Here is a 23,693-nt window from a genome sequence, read left to right on the forward strand (position 1 = left end):
CACACTGAGGAAACCAGAATTTAAAGAGACACGTGTACTCCAATGTTCATCGCAGCACTGTTTATAATAGCCAGGACATGGAAGCAACCTAGATGTCCATCTGCAGACGAATGGATAAGAAAGCTTTGGTACATATACACAATGGAGTATTACTCAGCCATTAAAAAGAATGCATTTGAACCAGTTCTAATGAGGTGGATGAAACTAGAGCCTATTATACAGAGTGAAGTAAGCCAGAAAGAAAAACACCAGTGCACTGGGTCTTAACTGTAGCATGCAGGATCTTTAGTTGCAGCATGTGAATTCTTGTTTGCGGCATGTAGGATCTAGTTTCCTGACCAGGAATTGAACCTGGGTCCTCTGGATTGGGAGCTCAGAGTCTTAGCCACTGGACCACCAGGGAAGTCCCTATAAGTATTGTGTAATATAATTTCAGCCTCCTTTTTTTGCAATCAATAAAGGCTATCAAGAGGGTCATGTCTTAGCTAGGACTGTAAGGTGAGACTCAATCAGTACATAAAGAAAGGAAGTCCAGTAGTATACTGGAGCTGACTAGTACTCGCTCATAAGAAATAACTATTAGGAATTTTGCAAACTGGTTGCTAAACACAGTCTGTGTTAAAGATTAAATTATATAAAGTAATAGCTAAATTATGACAAGTAATTAATATTAGAAACTCATCATTTCATAATTATTACATTATGTTTTTCTATTATCTACACTCTTGAGGCTATTTCCAGCTAATGAATCTGTATGATAGAAATACTATATAATGGTGCTATTGATTTTCTTCCAAGTTTTACATTTAATGATATCAAATTGGTAACTTTAAATCAGCTATGTGGAAATTTGCAACCTTTAAAATTAGATGGTTTTGTTTTTTAGAATCAGTTGTTAAGTGTTTACCTGCATACCAATGGAAAAAAATTAATAATAGATTGGGAAAATAAAAACATGAATATTCTAAGCTAAAAGGCCTGCATAAATAATGATGCAGAAGGCAATGTAGTGGTGGAAATATCAGAAAGAATAACATCAATGTAGTAGTGATAGAGGGCTTCATTGATGGCTCAGATGCAAAGAATATGCCCGCAATGTGGGAGACCAGGGTTAGAAAAATCCCCAGAGGAAGGCACGGCAACCCACTCTAGTATTTTTGCCTAGAGAGTCCCCACAGACAGAGGAGCCTGGTGGCTGCAGTCCATGAGATCTCAGAGTTAGACATGACTGAAGCTACTTAGCACACAGACAGTAGTGATAGAGGAAGTAATGGTAGTGGTGTTATGATGATCGGCTGGAGAATCCCTGGGACGGGGGAGCCTGGTGGGCTGCCATCTATGGGGTCGCACAGAGTCAGACACAACTATAGTGACTTAGCAGCAGCAGCAGCAATAGTGGTAGTACTTGTAAAATAACTTTTTATTAATAGCTAAGACTCTGTTAGATGCAGTCTCATTTAACCTCATAAAAACCCCACAAGGCAGATAATGATACAATTTCCATTTTTCCAATGAAGAGACTAAGGCCTGGAGATGCTAAAGAACTTGCCTATGGGCTCAAAGTAGCAGAGCTGAGCTATAATCCTAGGCATGCTGGACCATATAGTTTAAACTCTTAATCACCACATACTGTGTCTTTGGTATGGTATACTAAAACATCAATTTGGGGGTGGGAAATGATGGTAAATTGACTGGAGAGGTTAGCAGGAATCAGAACATAAAGTATTTGCAACCAAATAATAGTAATAGTCACCATGTAATCTTTGTAGAGGCAGCTGGCAAGTACCAACTTCCAGTCAGCAGGGTCCCTTCATAGCCACATATCTGACCATGTGACACCATTTCATGGCCATTGTGTCCCACGGTGCTGGGAAGGCTCATTCCCAGGTCTAGGGAAGTGATGGGCCACTCAGTGTGCTAAAATTGGACCAGGCCTTGCAAGTAGCAAAAGTCTCTGGACCACTGTCTTACTAGCCTCCTGGTCCAGGAAAATATTTCCTCTTGTTGCTTTTTCCCATACCCAGAGTCACATTATTACAATTATTGATCTCATATGGAACTGTCAGTTCATCATTATATCACAGGCTCAGTGAAACAAGTGACATAGAAAATAATATAGCCATCAGTTCAGTTCAGTCGCTCAGTCGTGTCTGACTCGCCGCGACCCCATATAGCCATAGCTAGCAGTTATTAGTCAAGTAAGAATTATAAGTCAAGAACTTTCATTAGATAAAGCCTGGTATACCCCAAGTCACCTGACTTCATTTGTTAAATGATTATAGTCTGGTGTTAATCTCCTGGTTGTACATTATGGAGCATCCGACCTTTATCTGAAGATTGGTTACTGAGATAAGCCTTAGAAACTAACCTAGAGTGTCCTTTTTAATAACTTAATTAAATCTTTTAGCAGTATCACGTAACAAGGAACTATCTCAACAGTGAGTCTTAGTAAACACTAGACATTAACAAAACTAGAAACTTAATTTAACAATTTACAAAGCTTAATATTCCGTGATTTTTCATTATGGAGGCCCTGTAGCCAGGGAGGCTTTAACCCATCAAATAAAAAATGAGGTTTGTCAGGGAGCTGGGAAAAGCCAAGCAGCCATCTTGGATTTCCCATAGCCCTGACTCTGATTTCCAGCTTAGGGTGAAAATCAGGAATGAGGCACTCTGTGCTCTGAAAAAAAAAAAGCAACTGACAGAACAGGCCTTCAAATAGTTAGATCTTTTCAGAAAAAGGTTTTATGAGTTCCAATTCTTGCATCTTCTCATACTTAGAAAAACACTGACGTCATTAATGGTGAATTCTGCTTTGGCTATTAAAAATTTTTTTTTTTTTTTTACAATTAAAAGTCAAAATAGAGTAGCGATGGTTCAGACATCCTGGGAAATAACTATTTCCCAGATATCCTGAAAAATGATATTATGGGTGTGATTTCAGATTAGACGCTGTGACCTAATGTAGAACTTAATGCTCCCGTAATGCATTTTTGCTTCTGTACTTTGCTTGCTGCTCGTAAAACCAAAGTTACTCCATTTTAAGATAAGGTTGTTTTTAAGTAAAAATTCCTAAAATTGTTTTTGAAAAAATTTAAAAAAATAAAAATAATAGTAATCATTCCAAGAGTCCATTACATGGTGAGTAATAAACGTAGAATTTAATACACTTCACCCCAGGACTCCTCACAATTAGCAGTTAAGAGTCACTCCACTATTTTAGCAGGACATTATAGTTTTGATAAAAATGCAAATATTCATTATATTTAAATACAAAATAAGAAATCTTAAAATATACAAAGATTCAACCATGAAATAATTATCATTAATATATGAACATCATTCTAACACATCACTAAACACATACATACAAATAGCAGGTGTATATATAGATACAGGTGTGATTTTGTGGGATGACATTCTGAGTCTATATTATTTTTAAAATTTTTATTCTTTTTTTATTTATTGGCTGTTCTGGGTCTTCGTTGCTGTGCAGGCTTTTCTCTAGTTGCCGTGAACAGGAGCTACTCTCTAGTTGCCATGCATGGGCTTCTCAGTGCTGTGGCTTCTCCTGTTGCTGAACACAGGCTACAGGACATGTAGACTTCAGCAGTTGCCCTGTGAGGGCTCAGGAGTTATGGTTCCCAGGCTCTAGAGCACAGACTCAAAAGTTGTAGCACACAGGCTTAATTCTTCCATAGTATATGGGATCTTCCCAGACCAGGGATCAAACCCGTGTCTCCTTCATTGGCAAGGAGATTCTTTACTGCTGAGCCGCCCAGAAAGCCCTCTGAGTCTTTATTCTTAATGAACTTTTAAGTTTACAATAGTTCTAATTTATTTTTAAAACTTACAAAGGTAGTACAGTGTTTTCATACACCTCACACCATCCAGATGGTTTCACTGGTGAATTCTACCAATTCTAAAAATTCAAGAAAGAAATAATACCAATGGTTCACAAACTTTTCCAGAAAATGGTAGCAGAGGGGACACTTCCTAACTCATCTGTTAAGGCCAGTATTACCCTAGTAATAGAAACAAAGACTTCACAGAAAAGAAAAACTATAGACCAATATCTATCATAACTATAAGTGGAAAAATCTTTAATAAATTCTAGCTAATTGAATCAAAAATACTGACAAATTCATGATGTATAATAAGAATTATACACCATAACCAAATGAGATTTTTTTCAAGTATGTAAGGCTGGTAAGACACTTAAAATACAATCTGTCATATTAACAGATAAAGAAGAAAAAAATCATATGATCACATCAGTTGACAAAGAAAAACACATTTGACAAAATTCAATGCTCAGTTCTCTAGTGAATCTAAGAAAAGTCATTAATTTTCAGTTTCTCTAGTTTTTTCTTATAGTAGAGACAGTGGTAACTACTTTTAAGTACTTTACACATCAAAATGAAACTGAAAGTTCTGATTTCATTTTTAGATAAAAGCATCAATTCTAACTTTAAACAAAGTTAAAAGCAAACGAGTATATATCATGAGATATATTAGTCTCTAAAAGCTACTTCTAAGGTTAAGAAAAAGATATTGAAAAACAAGAAATTTGAGTCATTTGTTAATTATTTTTTCATGTTTAGACAGTTTGACTGAAAGATAAGAAAATTAGTATTCTTTTTATACAGTGTTCTCTAACTGTGCCTTCTAATTTTTGTCACTTATAATATTAATTTTATAAATGTATTGGTTATAATATTTCCATTGCTATATCTGCAACTATTTAGCTATCAGTTCAGTTCAGTTCAGTCGCTCAGTCATGTCCGACTCTCTGCGACCCCATGAATCACGGCACGCCAGGCCTCCCTGTCCATCAGCAACTACCGGAGTTCACTCAAACTCATGTCCATAGAGTCGGTGATGCCATCCAGCCATCTCATTATCTGTCGTCCCCTTCTCCTCCCTCCCCCAACCTTTCCCAGCATCAGAGTCTTTTCCAGTGAATCAACTTGTCGCATGAGGTGGCCAAAGTATTACAGTTTCAGCTTTAGCATCAGTCCTTCCAATGAACACCCAGGATTGATCTCCTTTAGAATGGACTGGTTGGATCTCCTTGCAGTACAAGGGACTCTCAAGATTTTTCTCCAGCACCACAGTTCAAAAGCATCAATTCTTCGGCGATCAGCCTTCTTCACAGTCCAACTCTCACATTCATACATGACCACGGGAAAAACCATAGCCTTGACTAGCCGGACCTTGGTTTATCATTTTCCATAAAACAAACACAATAGGCACACAGACTTTTCACCATGCCTTTTTTTCTTCTGATATTTTTATTTTGATTCATTTCTTTATCATCTGGATTTGGTATTAGTGTTAAATGGTAGCTGTTGTTTATTTTAAAGCAGACTTCATATACTATGTTCAGTTCAGTTCAGTTCATTTCAGTCGCTCAGTCGTGTCCGACTCTTTGCGACCCCATGAATCACGGCACGCCAGGACTCCCTGTCCATCACCAACTCCCGGAGTTCACTCAAACTCATGTCCATCCAGCCATCTCATTTCTGTCGTCCCTGTCTCCTCCCGCCCCCAATCACTCCCAGCATCAGTCTTTTCCAGTGAGTCAACTCATCGCATGAGGTGGCCAAAGTATTGGAGTTTCAGCTTTAGCATCAGTCCTTCCAATGAACACCCTACTTGAGTTGTTTCACTTATTAAAAAAATCAAATTTAGTAATTTAATAGTCATAATCTTACTTTTTCATGGACAGTCACAAAAACTGCTGCTGCTGCTGCTAAGTCGCTTCAGTCGTGTCTGACTCTGTGTGACCCCATAGACAGCAGCCCACCAGGCTCCCCCGTCCCTGGGATTCTCCAGGCAAGAATACTGGAGTGGGTTGCCATTTCCTCCTTCTCCAATGCATGAAATGAAAAGTGAAAGTGAAGTTGCTCAGTCGTGTCTGACTCTTAGCGACCCCATGGACTGCAGACTACCAGGCTCCTCCGTCCATGGGATTTTCCAGGCAAGAGTACTGGAGTGGGGTGCCATTGCCTTCTCCAGTCACAAAAGAGGAAACAACAACAACAACAGAAAACAATAGTGACAGAAAACTGTTTTAAGATATTGTGTAGCTAAGTGAACACTTAGTAAAAGTACTATATATAATTACATTTTTTAAGGAGGCGCTTGTGACAAAATTATAAAATTATGACAATAAAACACTGGATTTACATTTCCTTTAATCCCAAACTTAGAATTCAGATTTTATAACTATATCTTTATTGTCTGTTATCCTCTTCTGCTGCTGCTGCTACTAAGTCACTTCAGTCATTTCCGACTCTGTGTGATCCCATAGACGGAAGCCCACCAGGCTCCCCCTTCCCTGGGATTCTCCAGGCAAGAACACTGGAGTGGGTTGCCATTTCTTTCTCCAATGTGTGAAAGAGGAAAGTGAAAATTGAAAACTGAAAGTGAAGTCGCTCAGTCGTGTCCGACCCTTAGCAACCCCATGAACTGCAGCCCACCAGGCTCCTCCATCCATGGGATTTTCTAGGCAAGAGTACTGGAGTGGCTTGCCATTGCCTTCTGTGATCTGTTACCTTCTACCCCACTTTTATACTTATGAATGGAACAAAAATTCACTGAATTCTTTCAATTTTAAGGTGTTTTATGTGCTTACAAATAATTGATTTTTCTTTACCTTATTTAAAAACTTTTTTGATTCATGCATTTATATTTTATATTTTATATTTATATAAAATTTATAAATATATAAAATTTATATTTTATATTAATATAAAATTTATATTTTATATTTTCAACTTTACCGAGGTATAATTGACAAGTAAAATTGTAAGATATTTAAAGTGTATAACAGTGACTTGATACATGTATTATAAAAAGATTTCTGCCATCATGTAAATAAATGTTCTTCATTTTAAAAATTTTATTTTATATTGTGGTATGGTTGATTTATGTTTTGTTAGTTTCAGGTGTGCAGCAAAGTGGTTCAGTTATATATACACATATATACAATCACTTTTAGATTCTTTTCCCATATAGGTTATTATAGAATATTGAGTAGAATTCCCTGTGGTACAGTTGTTGATTACCTATTTTATATGTTGCTGCAAATAGCATTTTTTCATTCAGTTTTATGGCTAAGTAATATTCCATTGTATTTATGTACCACATCTTCTTTACCCATTCATCTGTCAATGGACCTTTAAGTTGCTTCCATGTCCTACCCATTGTAAATAGTGCTGTGATGAATATTGCATGGATATTTTGAATTATGGTTTTCTCCAGATATATGTCCAGGTGTGGGATTGCTGGATCAAATGGTGGCTCTATTTTTAGCTTTTTAAGGAACGTCCATACTGTTCTCCGTGGTGACTGTACCAATTTACATTCCCACCCAGAGTGTGAGAGGGTGCTCTTTTCTCCAAGACCTCTTCAGCATTTCTTATTTATACAGTTTTTGATGATGGCTATTCAGATCGCCAAAGAATTGATGCTTTTGAACTGTGGTGCTGGAAAAGACTCTTGAGAGTCCCTTGGACTGCAAGGCGATTCAAACAGTCCATTCTAGAGGAGATCAATCCTGGGTGTTCACTGGAAGGACTGATGCTAAAGCTGAAACTCCAATACTTTGGCCACCTCATGCGACGTGTTGACTCACTGGAAAAGAGTCTGTTGCTAAGAGGGATTGGGGGTGGGAGGAGACCGGGACGATAGAGAATGAGATGGCTGGATGGCATCACCGACTCTATGGACATGAGTTTGAGTGAACTCCGGGAGTTGGTGATGGACAGGGAGGCCTGGCATACCGTGATTCATGGGGTCGCAAAGAGTCGGAAATGACTGAGCGACTGAACTGAACTGAACTGAACTGATTCTGACTGATATGAGGTGATTCCTCACTGGAGTTTTGGTTTGCTTTTCTCTAGCAATTAGTGGTGCTGAGAATATATTCATCTGCCTTTGGCCATCAGTATTCTTTGGAGAAATATCTGTTTAGGTCTTCTGCTCATTTTATTTTTATTGGGTTTTTTGTTTTTTGATACTGAGATAAATGTATATTTTGGATATTAATCCCATCAGTACATCATTTGCAAAAATTCTCTCCCATTTCATATGATGTCTTTTCGTTTTGCTTAAGGTTTCCTTTGCTGTGCAAAAATTTATGAGTTCAATCAGGTACCATTTGTTTATTTTTGCTTTTATTTCCATTACTCTAGGAAACACATTCAAAAAGATATTGCCGTGATTTATGACAATGAGTGTTCTATGTTTTCTTCTAGGAGTTTTATAGTATCCAGTTTTACATTTATGTCTTTATTTTGAGTTTATTTTTGTATATAGTATTAGTTCAGATCAGTTACAGTCGGGTCCAACTCTTTGCAACACCATGGATTGCACCACGCCACGCTTCCCTCTCCATCCTCAAATCCTGGAGTTTGCTCAAACTTATGTCCATCAAGTTGGTGATGCCATTCAACCATCTCCTCCTCTGTCATCCCCTTCTCCTCCTGCATCCAATCTTTCCCAGCATCAAGGTCTTTTCAAATGAGTTAGTTCTTCACATCAGATGGCCAAAGTATTGGAGTTTCAACTTCAGCATCATCCTTCAAATGAATACTCAGGACTAATTTCCCTTAGGATTGACTGGTTTAAACTATTTGCAGTCGAAGGACTCTGAAGACACTTCTCCAACATCACAGTTCAAAAGAATCAATTCTTGAGAACTCAGCATTCTTTATAGTATAACTCTCACATCTGTACACGACTATTGGAAAAACAATAGCTTTGACTAGATGGACCTTGGTCAGCAAAGTAATGTCCCTGCTTTTTTAATGCTGCCTAGGTTGGTCATAGCTTTTCTGCCAAGGAACAAGCATCTTTTAATTTCATGGTTGCAGTCACCATCCGCAGTGATTTTGGAGTCCAAAAAAGTAGTCTCTCACTGTTTCCATTTTTTCCCCTGCCTCTTGAGAAACCTGTATGTAGGTCAGGAAGCAAAAGTTAGAATGGGACATGGAACAACAGACTGGTTCCAAATAGGAAAAGGAGTACATCAAGTACATCAAGGCTGACACCACCCTTATGGCAGAAAGTGAAGAAGAACTAAAGAGCCTCTTGATGAAAGTAAAAGAGGAGAGTGAAAAAGTTGGCTTAAAGCTCAACATTCAGAAAACGAAGATCATGGCATCCAGTCCTGTCACTTCATGGCAAATCGATGGGGTAACAGTGGAAACAGTGTCAGACTTTATTTTTCTGGGCTCCAAAACCCTGCAGATGGTGATTGCAGCCATGGTATTAAAAGACGCTTACTAATTGGAAGGAAAGTTATGACCAACCTAGATTGCATATTAAAAGGCAGAGACTTTACTTTGCCAGCAAAGGTCCGTCTAGTCAAGGCTATGGTTTTTCCCGTGGTCATGTATGGATGTGAGAGTTAGACTATAAAGAAAACTGAGTGCTGAAGAATTGATGCTTTTGAACTGTGGTGTTGGAGAAGACTCTTGAGAGTCCCTTCGACTGTAAGGAGATCCAACCAGTCCCTCCTAAAGGGGATCGATCCTGGGTGTTCATTGGAAGGACTGATGTTGAAGCTGAAACTCCAATACTTTGGCCACCTGAATTGAAGAGCTGACTCATTGGAAAAGACCCTGATGCTGGGAAAGATTGAGGGCAGGAGGAGAAGGGGATGACAGATAATGAAATGGTTGGATGGCATCATCGACTCAACGGACATGGGTTTGGCCGAACTCCGGGAGTTGGTGATGGACAAGGAGACCTGGCATGCTGTGGTTAATGGGGTCGCAAAGAGTCGGACACGACTGAGCAACTGAACTGAATTAAAGTAATGGGATCAGATACCATGATCTTAGTTTTCTGAATGTTGAGCTTTAAGCCAAGTTTTTCACTCTCCTCTTTCACTTTCATCAAGAGGCTCTTTAGTTCTTCTCTTTCTGCCATAAGGGTGGTGTCTTCTGTATATCTGAGATTAGTGATATTTCTCCCAGTAATCTCGATTCCAGCTTGTGCTTCATCCAGCTAGCATTTCACATGATATACTTTACATAGAAGTTAAATAAGCAGGGTGATGTACTCCTTTTCTGGTTTTGAACCTATCTATTGTTCCATGTCCAGTTCTAACTATTACTTCTTGACCTACATACAGATTTTTCAGGAGGCAGGTCAGGTGGTATGGTGTTCCCATCTCTTGAAGAATTTTCCACAGTTCATTGTGATCCACAGTCAAAGGCTTTGGCATAGTCAATAAAGCAAAAATAGATGTGTTTCCGGAATTCTCTTCCTTTTTTGATTATCCAGTGGATGTTGGCAACTTGATCTCTGGTTCCTCTGCCTTTTCTAAATCCAGCTTGAACATCTGGAAGTTCACGGTACATGTAATGTTGAAGACTGGCTGGAGAATTTTGAGCATTACATTGCTAGCATGTGAGGTGAGTGCAATTGTGCGGTAGTTTGAGCATTCTTTGGCATTGCCTTTCTTTGGGATTGGAATGAAAACTGACCTTTTCCAGCCCTGTGGCCACTGCCGAGTTTTCTAAATTTGCTGACCTACAGAGTGTAGCACTTTCACAGCATCATCTTTTAGGATTTGAAATAGCTCAACTGGCATTCTATCACCTCCACTAGTTTTGTTTGTAGTGATGTAAGAGCCACTTGACTTCACATTCCAGGATGTCTGGCTCTGGGTGAGTGATCACACTATTGTGGTTATCTGGGTCATGACTTTTTTGTAGATTTCTTCTCTGTATTCTTGCCACCTCTTCTTAGTATCTTCTGCTTCTGTTTGGTCCATACCATTTCTGTCCTTTATCATGCCCATTTTTGCATGAAATGTTTCCTTGGTATCTCTTATTTTCTTGAAGAGCTCTCTAGTCTTTCCCATTCTATTGTTTTCCTCTATTTTTTTCATTGGTCACTGAGGAATGCTTTGTTATCTCTCCTTGCGATTCTTTGGAACTCTGCATTCAAATGGGTATATCTTTCATTATCTCCTTTGCCTTTTGCTTCTCTTCTTTCCTCAGCTATTTGTAAGGCCTCCTCAGACAGCCATTTTGCCTTTTTGCATTTATTTTTCTTGGGGATGATCTTGGTCCCTGCCTCCTGTACAATGTCTTGAACCTCCATCCACAACTCTTCAGGCACTCTATCAGATCTAATCCCTTGAATCTATTTGTCATGTCCACTGTATAATCATAAGGGATTTGATTTAGGTCATACCTGGATGGTCTAGTTGTTTTCCGTACTTTCTTCAACTTAAGTCTAAATTTGTCAATAAGGAATTCATGATCTGAGCCACAGTCAGCTCCCCAGTCTTGCTTTTGCTACCTGTGTAGAGCTTCTCTATCTCTGGCTGCAAAGAATTTAATCAATCTGATTTTAGTTTTGACCATGTGGTTATGTCCATGTGTAGAGTCTCCTCTTCTGTTGTTGAGGAGGGCATTTGCTGTGACTAGTGCATTCTCTTGGCAAAATTCTGTTATAGTATTAGAAAATCTCTAATTCCATTCTTTTATATGTAGCTTTTCAGTTTTCCCATCACCACTTACTGAAGGGATTGTCTTTTCTCCATTGCATCTTCTTGCCTCCTTTGTCATAGATTAATTGATTGTAAGAGCCTGGGTTTATTTCTGGGCTTTCTGTCCTTCCACTGATCCCTGTGTCAGTTTTAGTGCCAGTACCATGCTGTCTTGATTACTGTAGCTGTGTACTATAGTCTGAAGTTATCCTGCTTCCTCCAGTTGTGTTCTTCTTTCTTTTGTCTATTCAGGGTGTTTTATGCTTTCATTGTTGTTTCATTGACATTGTTTTACTTCTGTGAAAATGCTATGGTAATTTGATAGGTATTGGATTAAATCTGTGATTGCCTTGGGTAGTGGCCATTTAAAAAATACTGAGTCTTTCGATCCAAGAATGCTATATCTTTCCATTTGTTTCTATTGTATTCAATACAACTTAATTCATCAGCATCTTATAGTTTTCAGTGTATAGGTCTTTTGCCATCTTAGGTAGGTTTATTCCTAGGTATTTTATTCTTTGTGATGGTAAATGAGATTGTTCCCTATGTGTTCTCCTCATTTATGTGAAGAAGATAAGAGATTTAAATAGTTATTTAATTATAAGAACATCTGAGTTCAAAAAATCTTTTAAGAAATCCAGAATTTTTATGCTGCTATAGATTACATTTTGTTATTAATTTAAAAATAATCTTTAGTACATTATATCTTCTTTTCTATCAAGTTAGTGTCATTTTGCAACCTCAGACATCTGGAAAAACAGAGTCTGTGAATTAAATAAATAAATTTTCTCCTTGTCATCGTGAGACCAACAATAAAAATAGCTTTAAAAACCCCACAAAGAGTCCAAGATTGTAAACTTCATGGAAATGAGGATTTTTGTTTCATACCTGATGCACACAAGCCTGCCAATAGTGTCTGGCATGTATAGGTGTTCAGTATTTTTAAATGAATAAATCTTGTGAACTGTTTCAAGTTCTAAAAGGAAATTTATTATTTTGTTGCCTATAATAAAAGGGTATGAAAGTTGAACCACTCATCCCAAATAGAAAAACGAAAAAAGAGAGCTAAGGAAAGAAGTAAAAAAGAAACAAATAAGAGAAGATGAAATAGACTTGTCATTAGAAAATGGAAAAAGTAGTGATGTTGATTAGAAAAAGTAATGGATCCAGGGACATACCCTGCCATATTGGAAAAGAACACCAATGAAAGAGGCATAGAGGATAAAGCTATTCTGTATTTGGACCTAGAGGCTTCTAGTATACTAATAGAGTGCAACAGTCATTAATCCATATGTACCTGTTCGGGTAGAATTTGAGGAGTAGGAAAAGGAAACCAGGAAAGAATATAGTTTTAAAGTAGTAAGGTAAATCCATTGATTTTAGTGGCACAAAGTATAATTCATGGAATTTCCTCTGAAAGGTATAACCAGTCAACAGACTTGATCAGTCTAAGGACCAAGGTCTTCCTTTTTCTAAAAAAAATTTTTTTTTTAAATAGACTTCTATATCCTGAATGTTGGCAAACTTAACAAGCTTAGCCTTTCAGAATTTCTCAGTTAGGCAAAAACAGAGGTTTCAGAAAGTTGTATCAATCTTCAAAGAGTAACAAATTAAAAAGCATAATCTGGGAAAATAATGAAAAATCTGAATATAATAGGTATTTTTTGGTGGATTGAGCATTCAATAAATACTTATTACAGAATAATTTATGTTTTATGGTATTAAAGTCCTAAAAGATTTAATTATGTGTGGTTTGAGTCAAATGATGTCATTCACATACATGTGTATTCCCTTGAAGGTTGTTGCAGTTTCTCCTGTATCTTCATTATTTTGACTATTGTGTTATGAAACTCTGAGTCCTATTAAATCTTCTGGAGAATACTGAATTGTTTTGTCTTAGCAAGCAATTAGTGTGGTTATGTTGAAGCTGTGAGTCTTGACCTGCCTTTTGCGGGCAGTGCTTTCAGTATCAGTTTAGTCTTCAGAGTCCACAGTGCTGTTCTGGTTGACTTCTGTGCATCACTAGGGGACAGTCTGGAACCTGAAGGGTAGTCCACACTATAAATTCTCAAAGCATTTGCTGTGCTTACTCTGGTCAGTTCTATACATATTAAGCATGGGAATTACTCTCTGGTGGCTCAGATGGTAAGAATTTGCCTGCAATGCAGGAGACCCAGGTTTGATACCTGGGTTCGATCAGGAAGATCCCCTGGAGAAGGGCATGGCAATCCACTCCAGAAATCTTGCCTGGAGAATTCCATGGGCAAGGGAGCCAGGCAAGCTACAGTCCATGGGGTCACAAAGAATCGGGCATGACTAAGCAACTAACACTTTCACTTTCATGGGAATTAGCTGAGCAATTCATATCAGATTTAAAGAATTCCTTTTCCTAGTTTCCTCATATCTGTGAATTGTCTCTCATCATCTCTCGTTCCTAGAGTCCTCTTTTCCTGATGTTGTGGCATTTATGGGTTGCCACAGCTCTACTAGAAATCAGAAAATTAAAAATGACCCTCACTGGTTATCTTACTCAGGGGTGGCTAGATAACGTGCAGGACCCAGTGAAAAATGCAGATGTGAAACCCTTTGTTCAAAAATTCTCAGGATCTAAAGATGGTGACAGTGATTAAAACCAATGTGGGACCTTCTGAGCATAGTGTCCTGTGCCACTTCATTGAGTGCACATTCATAGCTCAACTGAAAATCAGAGTCCAGCCAGGGAAATGGCATAAGAAGCACACCATCATGTAAGTTCAGTATAAATTCAATATTTGGTATAAACACCTTTGGTTGACAACAATATTCATGTATCAGTTCAGTTCAGTTCAGTTCAGTCGCTCAGTGGTGTCCGACTCTCCGCGACTCCATGAATCACAGCACGCCAGGCCTCCCTGTCCATCACCAACTCCCGGAGTACACTCAAACCCATGTCCACAGAGTCGGTGATGCCATCCAGCCATCTCATTCTCGGTAGTCCTCTTCTCCTCCCGCCCCCAACCCTTCCCAGCATCAGAGTCTTTTCCAGTGAGTCAACCCATCGCATGAGGTGGCCAAAGTACTGCAGTTTCAGCTTTATTAGCAAAAGGAAAACTTGCCTGTCATACAATATGTACATATATTTTTATAAATATATTAGATCCTCATCATTTGTGGAGTCCACACTTGTGAATCTGCCTATTCACTAAAATTTATTTAGTTAGTTAGTTCAGTCTCTCAGTCGTGTCCGACTCTCAGCGACCCCATGAATCACAGCACACCAGGCCTCCCTGTCCATCACCAACTCCCGGAGTTCACTCAAACTCATGTCCACAGAGTCGGTGATGCCATCCAGCCATCTCATTCTCGGTTGTCCCCTTCTCCTCCCGCCCCCAACCTTTCCCAGCATCAGAGTCTTTTCCAGTGAGTCAACTCATCGCATGAGGTGGCCAAAGTATTTCAGTTTCAGCTTCAGCATTTATTAACTCCCAAATCAATATCCCAAGATGGTGCTTCTGCTGTCATTTGTGGATGAGTGCAGGGTGGCAAAAAACTTGAACAGCTCAGTTCAATTCAGTCGCTCAGTCGTGTCCAACTCTTTGTGACCCCATGAATCAGCAGATGTCAAATAAGACCACTCTGTTCTCTTTTTTTAGCTCTCATAATTTAAATGTGCCTTTTTTCAGTCTATTTCATGCTACATTTTTGCTTTTTATTTATTTATGTATTTGCCTTTTGTTGGTGATTTCACTGTTTAAAATGGCCACCACACCAAGAGCTGAAGTGCTATCCAGTGTCCCTAAGTGTAATATGCCTTACAGAGAAAATGTGTTTATTAGATGTTTCTTTAACAGTGAGTTATAGTGCTACAGCTGGGAGTTCAATATTAATGAAACAACAATATACATTAAATGAGGTGTCTTTAAACAAAAATACTCATAACAATAGGTTGTATTTGGGTCAATTAATGAAAATGTTGTGACTAGAGGCTTGCAGGAACCTAACTCTGCATTTCCCCTAAGAGCAAAAGTTCATTATTTGCCAGTTCAGTATTCACAGGGGCTTTATAGACTCTAACAGTGAATAACAAAAATCAACTCTACATGTATAATGTATCAATAGGTATCCAGCTATAGAATCTTAAACAGAATGTGTATAGGGTACTAAAAATAAATTTCAGGAAGTCTTCTTTCCTACCAAAGGGGATAAAGTATCAACAGTACTCATTACCTAAGTTGTACTTGATATCTTATATACCTTATGTAGCTTTACCTTACATTATATTTATTATCTCGTTGTTTAATCACTAAGTCTGACTTTTTTGCAACCCCATGAATTGTAGCCTTCCAGGCTCCTCTGTCCATGGGATTTCCCAGGCAATAAGACTGGAGTTGATTGTCATTCCCTTCTCCAGGGGTCCTTTCTGACCCAGGGATCAAACCTGTATCACCTGTGTTGGCAGGCTGATTCCTTACCCCTGAGCCACCAGCGTTAAATCCTTACAAAATCATTAAGATATAAGAATTGCAATTTATGTTTTATAGCTGAAGAAAGAGATCCAAACTATCACTCCTCTTAAATTATATAGCTAGCCACTGTCTAAGCCAATATCTGAACTCTTGGGTCATGAATCTTGTCTCTAGAAATGTGTACAGAGTATACAGCCATTCGACTCATTCCCTTGGACATATCCTTGTCATTCCCATAAACACAAATACTATGATAATTCTGTACAGTAGGTTAATGGGAAAATGGTAATGAAGAAAGAATAAACGGGATCAGGATCAACAGATAATCCAACGGGAGGTCTACGTTCATCCCGTGTATAAGGGAAGCTGTGAAGTCACATTCATGACTGGTTGGAAATCATTTGCACATTTAATTGAGGCTGGATGTTAAGAGATGTAGGTCAGCAGCCATCTCTTATAGACCTGAATTGTGGCTTCACGGAGATCTGTTTGATCATGTTATGATCCAGTAGCTAGATATTTGAAGAACAGAGTTTTCCTTCATCTCTCATAATAAAGTACATGACAAAGATGAGCAGAACCATTACTTGAAACTGTGTTGGGGCTTAGCTCATATGACAATCAAGAAATCATAACAGAAAACTGTCATATAGTAAGGATTGGAAGGAAGATAGATGACTGGTGAATATGTATGAAGGCAACTATTTCAGATGCTCTGTGAACCAAGCCGATTCCAACTGTATCTACTAAATAAAATAAGTAGATATCTACACTCACAGGCCCAGTCAGGATTTGTATAAAATGTACGACAAGGCTGAGCCTGTGTGTTCAAAGTCTTTGAAAACCATAAATAGAAAGGACACAAATGAAATGCCCCTTGAGCCATGAACTATCCTGAAATGTAATGCCCAGATTTTATGAGGTATGTAAAAAGCAACATTACTTAATTACTGGGTAAATTAAGGGGAAAAAAATCAATTGTGAATGATTAAACAAATAGCGTATCTTGTTGCTAATTTCCTACATTGTTCTACTGTCCATATGACTCATGTGACATTTATAAAGCAGAACCAGATTTTCCTAAAAAAAAAAATCCTGAAAAATTGAAGAATGCTTTCAAAATGAAAAATATGTAGATAATGAAAATAATTGTTTTCTACTTCTCTGAGTAGAGAATAGAACTGAGTAGGTGTAATGTGCTACCACTTTTCTCTCTGCTAGGGGTTGTTGGAGCCACCCTGGCATTCACTCCAGACTCTGGCCCTAGACTTGAGGCCCCTCACAGGTATATTCAGTTTCCCTCACTCCAGAATCACCGGTAATGTGGCAACTTTTCATGTGCAAAAGTGAAATTAATAAACTTATTCTTTGGGGGTTTTCAAAAAAAAACATACATTAGACAGAGAGATAGTAGGTGAACTCTCAGCTGCCAACTTAGCACAGATGGGCTCAGGAACAGAGAATGATGTAGACCGGCAGGACCAGAGCGAGCTGTGGGAAGTTTGGACAGAAGGTCTGAGGCATAAAACAGTAAAGGACTACTGAATACTCCATGGTAGATGTGCTTGTTCCCTTGCCCATATGCCCTTGATAAAAAGATATTTTGATCTCTAAGGTTGACTTGAAAAATGTATAATTTAATCTAGTTTTGAAAAATAGCCCTGGTACACAAACACTGGTTCAGTGTTAAAACATGATTACTAAAATACCAAAGGGTTTTCATATTTTATTACATTGCCTATCCTATGTATCTGATATTCCCAATAAATTAAATATATCTTGATTCATTTAAAATGCATGAACCTACTAAGTCCATCATTACACAAGAATACCTCCTTTCAGGAGAGAGGCACAAAAAAGACTTGACCTGTTTGCTTATTTTTCCTACCTCTGCTGCTGCTGCTCAGTCGCTTCAGTCGTGTCCGACACTGTGCGACCACATAAACGGCAGCCCACCAGGCTTCCCCGTCCCTGGGATTCTCCAGGCAAGAACACTGGAGTGGGCTGCCATTTCCTACCTCTGCTGCTGCTGCTGCTAAGTCACTTCAGTCGTGTCCGACTCTGTGTGACCCCATAGACGGAAGCCCACCAGGCTCCCCCTGGGATTCTCCAGGCAAGAACACTGGAGTGGGTTGCCATTTCCTACCTCTACCTATTCCCAAATGGCAATTTACCCTTCTTTCCATTTCTTTAATTTTCTCTTCCTTCTGTGGCCTTTCTCTCTTATTTTTACTCATTTTCCTATCCTCAGCTCACTACTCTTTATATGGCTGCCTTGGTACTCCAGGTTTTTAGCTAGTTAGTGAAATCACTGGCCAGCCTTTGGTTTCAATAGGCTAAATATACAAACAGACAATAGCCAGAAGATATATAAAAACAGAACTCTGACCCACAACCTGCCGCAACTAGTCCAGGAAGCTAAACTACATTTTCTGTAGCAGTTGGCCCCAGATGATCGGGACTTATTTAATAACTATGTGCCCGCTTAGAAATTAGAACCCCCTGGAGAAAGCCTAATATGTACCCCTAACCCATCGTGTAGGATGTCCTACTTCTTGTTAGCTCACCTCCAATTTCCACACACCATCAGCATCCAAAAAAACCCTTCCATTTTCTTCACTCTAAACTTTTCCCATTCTGCCTGTCTTTGAGTCTCTACTAAAACACAAGTGACTGTAATGAACTCCCTTGCTAGAGCAAGTCCTGAATATTTAGTCTTTGGTTGTTCTCATTTGGGTGAATTTCACTTATTCCGACAGTTCTTTCATTCTATGAAATTGCCAATTACAGAAATTCTTTGACTAAATACCATGGCCATTGCTCCTCTGGAGGCATCAGTTCTCTCTAGCTCCTTTTCTTCAATTTCCCTACTTTACCCAAGTGCAATCCACCCTTTGGGGCTTCCCTGTTGGCTCAGAGGTTAAAGCGTCTGCCTCCAATGTGGGAGACCCGGGTTCGATCCCTGGGTCGGGAAGATCCCCTGGAGAAGGAAATGGTAACCCACTCCAGTATTCTTGCCTGGAGAATCCCATGGACGGAGAAGCCTGGTAGGCTACAGTCCACAGGGTCGCAAAGAGTCGGACACGACTGAGCGACTGAACAGAACAGAACAATTTACCCTTTATGAGGCTTTAGAAAGGATCTCTTTTTTTTAACCACACTTTTTATTTGACTGGCAAATGGTGAAATATTATTTAAATTGAATGTACATCAATTCTGTTTCTGAAACAAAAATAAAATTGTAAATTTGTTTCCATAAGTATGATGGGACATCTAATTATCCTTATTTTATCAATTGATGAACATATTCTGAAAAGTCATTTGGTCTTGTGCCAAGTAGAAACTATTAAAATATAATGGGCTTTTTGTCTAGAACTATTATATAACACCTCAGAGTTTTCTAACAGTTTGATGATTTCCATTCTATTCACGTTTTTGTTGCAGTAAAATGTAAAAGAAAATAACCTTGTGTATGCATATTAGAATTTCAACAGGTAAGGGTTTCCATGGATACTTTTATGTAGCCAGAGAGCTTGAGTGTGGAGAGAAACATTCATTTCTCATTCTAAGAGATTTTCTTCTGATAAAAATCTCCTGCCAATCACTTTGTATGTCTTGACTTTCTAAAAGAATAAAATAATATATATCATGAGTGTTATGTTGTAAGGTATGAGATAGGTCTATCTCAATAACCTTTTCTGTTATCTGGCCTATTCGATAAGTGTCTTGTCATTTTGTTAAAGCTTGAAAAATCTATAAAGATTCTGTAAGCAAATTTTAATGAGTTTTAAGTATGGCCTTCTAGACTTGTATAAAAAATAAATAAATAAATAAAGTGTTTTGCTCTTGTTTTGTTATCATTTAAGTCAGTTTAAACTACCCATTACCCATGCTAAAATAAAGGTTTATCTTTTACTTAAAATAGCTTTTGGAACAGTTTAATCTCCAGTTTTATCTTGACTTGAACATTCTCAAGAGTCTTTGATTGAATCTTATTTCCTGACATCCCACCCAAATGAAATTTTTTCCAGTTTTTCTATCTTTTTGAGATACATTAAAAAAGATGTAAGATTTCAGATCATAAAATTACTAGGTTAAATTTTAAGCTATATAGTTATGATGAGCTTGATGAGGTTCTGTGACATTTGAATGAGTGAAATCATTTTAAATATCATGTTTTTAATATAGCATCATTTTGCACTGACATGAGCCTAGCAGTTGCAAATTGTAGGCACATCCATAACACTGTTTTAAACAATCTTAAAAATGATTTTATTCTGATTTAAGAGTTGGCTCTCAAATATCTTTTGTTTTTACTAGTTAACATGGGCTCCTCCTGGGGATCTTTCCTGCCAGGGATTGATCCCAGGTCTCCTGCATTGCAGGCAGATTCTGTACTGCCTGAGTCACCAGGGAGCCCAGAGCCCATGACATGGGCTCCTGCAATGCAGGAGACCTGGGATCAATCCCTGACAGGAAAGATCCCCAGCAGAAGGGAATGGCAACCCATTCCAGTATTCTTACCTGAAGAATTTCATGGACAGAGGAGTGTGGCGGGCTACGGTCCATGGGGTCGCCAAGAGTTGGATACGACTGAGTGACTAACACTTTCACTTTCAACATGGGCGCTGGATGACATCAAAGTGTAAATCATGATCCAAATGGTAAAAATAAGAGACAATCAAAATACCCGCAATGGCCAAACTGCTCAAAGTTATGTTTTGATGACAAAAATTTCATAATTTATGATTTCAAATCCACAGATGCAAAAGCTTTTACATTTGAGAACAATATTGCCATGGCACATTATACTACTAGGATAAATGGTGTCAAAAATATGAGTTAAATAATATGAGAGGAAACAGAAGTGCAAACTATATTTAGCACTAACATTGGGTTTGGCCTTGACGTAAAATGACATTAAACAGATAGAGCATGATTATATTTCAATACACAACTTCTATACAAAACAACAAACAAATGGTATTTATTTGCAGTGCATGACAAATGGTTAAGAGGTAAATCTCCTTAGTCATGAATGAGTTCTTAGAAATCAGTAACAAAACACTAATATTCTGGGTGGGGGACACAAATAAATATGAAATTTTAAAAATCACTAGCCAGGATTTAGCATATATAAAGATGACTGAGCTGAACAATAACTGAAGGAAAGTAACATCTTTGTCATCACATTGTCAAAGATCAAACACCTAATGTTTGTACAGTTTTAGAAAACAGCTTTCAAACACTAGAAGACAAAATTGATGAGGACTGTCTCTTCAGTTAGGGGTAAATCTGCAGTTTTGACTCAAAATACAAATTTTAGATATCCTCCTAGATGGTGCTAGTGGTAAATAACTCACCTGTCAATGCAAGAGATGTAAGAGATGTGAGTTTGATCCGTAAGTCAGGAAGATCCCCTGAAGGAGGGCATGGCGACCCACTCCAGTATTCTTGCCTGGAAAATACCCATGGACAGAGGAGCCTATTGGGCTATAGTCCATGGGGTTACAAAGAGTTGGACATGACTGAGTGACTAAACACACATAGTCTTAGCAGTTTCAATTCATTGATATTATTTCAACTATTAGTTGAGCATATTTAAAACAATTATTCAAATATTTATATAATACATTTACTACACAGAAAATCTGTGGTTAATATATGGGCCCCTAAAAAACTACTTGCATATTAATTTATCAATTTACCCAAAAATGAAGTGTACAAAGCTCCATTGATAGTAGATAATATTGGGAGGCAGAATTAGGAGAGAAAAGGGCATTTAAGAAGTAAAAAATATACTTCACAGATATTCAAGTCCTTTGAAATCTTGAAAAATAATTTTTGTGAATCAGTTTTACATTTACCTATGATAAGGGAACATTAGTATATGCAAAATTAATACTTAGGAAATCAATGAAATGAAGCTTTGCATTTAAACCACCCTGAGTTTCTCCGTGTAATAACATCGCCACCATTCAATGTTCTGAGATACTGCCCAATGGCAACAATGAATAGTCAACACATTTCACTATAGTTGTCTCCAATGCCACCCTTTAGATCATTTTCAAACATGAGCCTTCTCTGTCCACTCTTTCTGATATACAGTGTTTCCACTGCAACACATGAAACAGAAGTCCCCACGCATTTGGGAAGATGGTGGCAGAAGAAATAGCATCAATTTCCTATTTAGTATCACAATCATATCACCAAGGGATACACCTGAAACCAAAGATGGGCATGAAAAATTCTTAAGTCAGAAATATTGCAACAAGGAGGTATCACTTATTGAGATTAAAAAAACAAAGATGGCAAAAGTATCTTCATTTCAGTTCAGTCGCTCAGTTGTGTCCAACTCTTTGCAACCCCATGGACTTCAGCACACCAGGCCTCCCTGTCCATCACCAGCTCCTGGAATTTACTCAAACTCATGTCCATTGTGTTGGTGACATCTCATCCTCTGTCATCCCCTTCTCCTCCCACCTTAAATCTATCCCAGCATCAGGGTCTTTTCCAATGAGTCAGTTCTTCCCATCAGGTGGCCAAAGTATTGGAGTTTCAGTTTCAACATCAGTCCTTCCAATAAATATTCAGGACTGGTTTCATTTAGGATGGACTGGTTGATCTCCTTGTTGTCCAAGGAACTCTCAAGAGTCTTCTCCAACACCACAGTTCAAAAGCACCAATTCTTCAGAACTCAGCTTTATTTCTCAACTCTCAAATCCATACATGCCTACTGGAAAAACCCGTAGCTTTGACTAGGCGGACCTTTGTTAAAAAAGTAATGTCTCTGCCTTTTAATATGCTGTCTAGGTTGGTTATAACTTTTCTTCCAAGGAGTAAGCGTCTTTTAATTTCATGGCTGCAGTCATCATCCTCAGTGATGTTGGAGCCAAAAAAATAAAGTCTGTCACTGTTTCCATTGCTTTCCCATCTATTTGCCATGAAGTGATGGGACAAGATTCCATGATCTTCATTTTCTGAATGTTGAGCTTTAAGCCAACTTTTTCACTCTCCTCTTTCACTTTCATCAAGAGGCTCCTTAGTTCTTCACTTTCTGCCATAAGGGTGGTGTATCTGCATATCTGAAGTTATTGATATTTCTCCCAGCAATCTTGATTCCAGCTTGTGCTTCATCCAGCCCAGCATTTTGCATGATATACTCTGCATAGAAGTTAAATAAGCAGGGTGACGATATACAGACTTAATGTACTCCTTTCCTGCCTCAGAACCAGTCTGTTGTTTCATGTCCAGTTCTAACTGTTGCTTCTTGACCTGCGTACAGATTTCTCAGGAGGCAGGTCAGGTGGTCTGCTATTCCCATCTCTTGAAGAATTTTCCACAGATTGTTGTGATCCACACAAAGGCTTTGGCATAGTCAATAAAGCAGAAGTAGATGTCTTTATGGAACTCTCTTGCTGTTTTGATGATCCAACGAATGTTGGCAATTAGATCCCTGGCTCCTCTGCCTTTTCTAAAACCAGCTTGAACATCTGGAAGTTCACAGTTCATGTATTGTTGGAGAATTTTGGAGTATTACTTTGCTAGCCTGTGAAATGAGTGCAATTGTGGGGTAGTTTGTGCATTCTTTGGCATTGCCTTTCTTTGGGATTGGAATAAATACTGACCTTTTCCAGTCCTTTGGCCACTGCTGAGTTTTCCAAATTTGCTGACATATTGAGTGCAGCACTTTCACAGCATCATCTTTTAGGATTTGAAATAGCTCAACTGGA

Source organism: Moschus berezovskii, chromosome 1 (assembly GCF_049115385.1).
Source record: "Moschus berezovskii isolate FMDL1 chromosome 1, NW_MosBer_1.0, whole genome shotgun sequence".
In the NCBI taxonomy this organism is placed as follows: domain Eukaryota; kingdom Metazoa; phylum Chordata; class Mammalia; order Artiodactyla; family Moschidae; genus Moschus; species Moschus berezovskii.